This window comes from Rhea americana, unplaced genomic scaffold, assembly GCF_003343005.1.
Source record: "Rhea americana isolate MKP2758 unplaced genomic scaffold, rheAme1 scaffold_129, whole genome shotgun sequence".
Lineage (NCBI taxonomy): Eukaryota > Metazoa > Chordata > Aves > Rheiformes > Rheidae > Rhea > Rhea americana.
This window is the reverse complement of record NW_028185361.1, coordinates 400084-404436: the sequence shown is the minus strand read 5'-3', so window position 1 is coordinate 404436 and position 4353 is coordinate 400084.

Below are 4353 nucleotides of genomic sequence, written 5' to 3'. Positions count from 1 at the left end.
GGCGCCCGCCCCAGCGGCGCGGCCGGGGGGGTCCGGCAGAGCCGCTCCCCGCCGGCGTCTCCACGGTGGAAAATGAGACTCGAAATGAAGAGTAATTGCGAAAAGAAGAGGTCTTTAATTAAAATGCCCTTTATTCCAAGTATTTTCCGGAGGAAAATCACAGAGTGAGAGAAAAGGCTGGTTCAGGGTGGTTTTGACCTTATGTAAAACAACATACCCACCGAAAGTTATTAAGCATCTTTACTCATTAACAGAAATGTCTTCAAACGGCTTTTCAAAATTGGCACAAAGAACGATAAAGATAGACCGGACATTTTAAGAAACAGGGGATGTTCAGATCCAGAACAGGATCTTTCTGCTTTGGCCTCCTCCTTTCAACACAGATATTTCCCCAACAAATTTTGCTGTGTTAAATAATTTTGCTTCAAGATTCAAATACAAGAAAATATTGCAGTGCAGCTTTATCATAACTAACTCGTGGTGCTAAGTGCTGTAGATCTTACAGAGCATACAAGTACTGCTCTGTTGAAATATCACTTCTAGTCMTGCACTATGGAGTTGTTGCTATAGGGCACGTGGTCATCTATGAAGTTACTYATGTAATGTTAAGGTAAACATTACAAACCAACTGGTGTTGACCTGAGACCTTCCCTGGCTCTAGGACGCTTACAAATCCTTCAACAAGAGAGTTTCTGAAGAATTTTATTGTAAATGATGAACAAGTATTACTGTAAGCCCCTTTAGGTTAAAAAATAACTTTGATTTTTATAGCTTCAGCTTATTTCTTCATTTCTGACTCTGGTATCATCAGATGGCAAACATGTAAGTGTACTGGATGCTCTGTGGGGAATAAAAAAATACAAGAGATATAATTAAATTAAAAAATGTGGACATTTTAAGTCTCTTATTGTGTGGGATACCACATGAAAAATAATGATTGTCTTTGTGGGCCTGGGCCATTTAGTCTGTTTATATCTCCACACTGGCAATATGCAATGCCTCAAAGCCTATAGCATTTCAACAGATGTGGCCAGCTATGGGTYTTTCAGGTTACCTTGGGGGTGACTTGAACACAACTATGAGACAGCAAAAATAAGTGCAAGCAAACAGTCAGGCATCTTAGAGATGACATGGACGTGCAAGAGATGCAAGAAGTTCATAAGATATTCCAAAAACTCCAATTTCCAGATAGAGTGAGGACTGACTCACACAGTGAAGAYACTCTTCAATTACAGGGTTTTCACAGGTGATTTATATTTATTTCACATTTCACATTGAGAGATTCTAATTAGTGTCTGACAGCTGATTGGAGATTCCTGCTGATTATCCAGACTTGCACAATGAACGCTTGGGATGATGCTAAGATGCATGTGGAGATTGCTTTGACCATCCATCTAGAACCACCACGTACTTAAGAATTAATTAAAATGCAGATTTATAGTCTGTACTACAGACTATAAACAACTATGTCTCAAATATCCAACCTTTGACTGCTGTTTAGTGATGATGGGGACTAAAGATAAATGTTCTTGTAAGTACTTCTGGCTGCTGTATATTTGTCCTGTAGCTTATGCAAAATGGCCATTGGATRAAGGTGACTGTGAGATGTTTCGAGTTTTGGAGATGCAGGCTGGGGTATGCATGCAGTGCCCCAACATCAATCACTTTCTCACACAAAGGTAAAGTAGGTGAGTTTTGTGGAATGATTAGAAAAAGAAAAATGTAGAAAATCTCATATAATTGCATTAGCCAAAAGGGAGTCAAACAGAAATCCCAGTAACAGCATGAAACAAATATCTCAGTGGTAGCACTCATCTATTTTACATACTTGTGATGATTTTGCTCCCAAGAAAAACACATATTGCAGGCCAAAAAAATATATCAATAACATGAAACGAAGTGGCTGAGTATGTTCTCATGTACATGCAGCACAATAATGACAGAAATAAAAAACACAGTTCTGTTAGTGTTATGAGAAAAACTTACAATAAAATAAATATACTTTATGCATTTTTATTTTCACAAAATCAAGTGTGAAAGCATATCCTGCTTAAATACAGAAAGATAGATCAGCTGAATGAAATAGTCTTTAGCTTGTATCTGGTACAATATTTCTCTTCTTAAGTGAGAAGACAAGAGACATCTGCTGAGTAGCTGGGTTCTGAGTACACACATTTGTAAAAATGAAAGTCTACTTACATATGTGCGATTTGAGCATGTAAACAGTTTTTTCTTTACTTTAACAGACAGTCTATATTTAGTTTCCTGCACCATGTGTGATGTGCTCTTTGAAGTCATAAACCATTCTTCTTCACCATTTCCTATCTCCGGAAAGGTCCGCACTGTAGTCTTTTCTTTTTTTATAGTATTTTCATTTTGGCTGTTCTCTTAGTGTTACACACTTCAGACTGTGTAAGAGCAGGCAAAGAAGTATCTTCTGTGTGGGAGAGGAAAAGAGGKTACTGAATGAAAAACCCTGAACATCATTGTCCGTATCACAGCAGTAAGTTCTAAACCTGGAAGATAAAACTGATAAGGGGGTTACCATGACTACAGAGGCAACATATTTGAATGAAAATTGATGTTAAGCTTTTAAATGCTAATTGCAACTGGGAACAGGAGATATCTGAAATACCAACAATTTTTTAAGACTTTACAACATATAACAAGTAAAAGAAGGGATTGGAAAAGATAATAAATAACAGAGTTAAATTAAAAAACTGATACAGTCTTTATCATTGAAGTACATTATTTCATTTCTGTGTTCATAAAAACAAGCAGGCATATTACATACAAACCACAGTACTTGAAGAACAGAAACTTTGTATTAACTGAGAACATTCTTGAAGAAAGTATTGAGCAAAATTAAAGAGGTTCCTTTAAAGTAATTGGCATTACAGCAGCTTCCAGCAGCCCACACTGACGATGCTGTTAAAGTTTAAAAATTGGAAACTATTTTAAACTCTCAGTATTGAATAAATCTCACTAGTGCCTAAAGTTGGGAATACTTACTGTTTCCACTTCGTGTATCAGGGAAACATAATGGCAGAAATCTCACTAGTGTCAAAACTGTGAGCAAAGATGACTCATAGGCTGGCATCCCTCTTTGACCACAGCAGTTCACTGTGACAGCAAGGACTGAACGAACTTAGGACTTTAACTGTAAAAGATGCAGTAGAAGATGCCTTCAACTGTAAGCAGTTTTAGTTTTAATACTAACTCTCAGACAATTATCTGATATTCCTCTTTCACCTGCAGTGGATCAACTTCTACTTGTAAATGCACACCTTTTGAAATATTTTCAGTGTCAGTTACTATGTAAGTCACAATCCAGTGTAATGCCAGCGAAAATGGTTTTAAAATATTGGTGTAAATACATATTTTCAAACAAATGATTGCTCTGAAAACATCTGAGGGAGGTGTTTTTTGTAATGTTTTTTGGTTCTTGTCTCTACTCTGCTTAGTTGTAATGAGCRTTATGAACACCTTTATCAAAGAAACTAAAACTGATTGCTTTTTGATCCATTTTCTCCTACTGAAAAGAGTGATAGAAAAATGTAAATTGAGTATCCTTTTAAAAGATGAAGGCTGTTTCTGCTTTGTTTGCAGGTCATAAAATAACATGTTTTCCTAATGTAATGTTTATAATGGCTAGTTAGGCACAAAACAGTCATGAATAATGTAATCACAGAAGCCAATCTCCCTAAGAGACAATTTTCTTAAATAGAAGTACAAATCCCTTTTCCTCTTTATTTAGGCTTGAGAGGTCTGTATCAGATCAAAATCATCACAGCCTAACATCTAGTGATACAGCAGGAAAACACTCTATGGGATATTGTTATTGAAATCTCCTTCAACATCTGGGTACATTACACCCAAGTGGTTATTTTTATTTACAGGATAACTGTGTTTTCCAACAGATCAGCAGGATGGAGCAAGATGACCTTTCTCTTTTGAAGCTGATGTGGTAATTTGCTCCTATGAAGCTCTACTTACCCAAATGTTGTAACATTACCTCAGTGAGCTGGCTTAACATTAAGRTGAGGGCTTATTTAACGATAATTTGTGCCCTACCAGGCTGATTTATGAGAACCCCTGCATGCTGGAAAGTTAACTGTCCTGAGGAATAATTGCTAGTTTGGTGGATGAGCTCCAGCATCCTTGCCAATTTCTCAGCAGTTTMATGCATTATGTTGCTTGGAGCTTCTTTTGTAGCCCTCTGCTCCATGGGGTTTGCAATACTCAGGAATGCCTTGGTCAAACTTGTTATTAGCCATGACTTAGATTTCTTGTACAATTTATTTCTGACTAGGCCATTGTCCAAGCAGAGCTGGACATGGAAAACTCCCACTG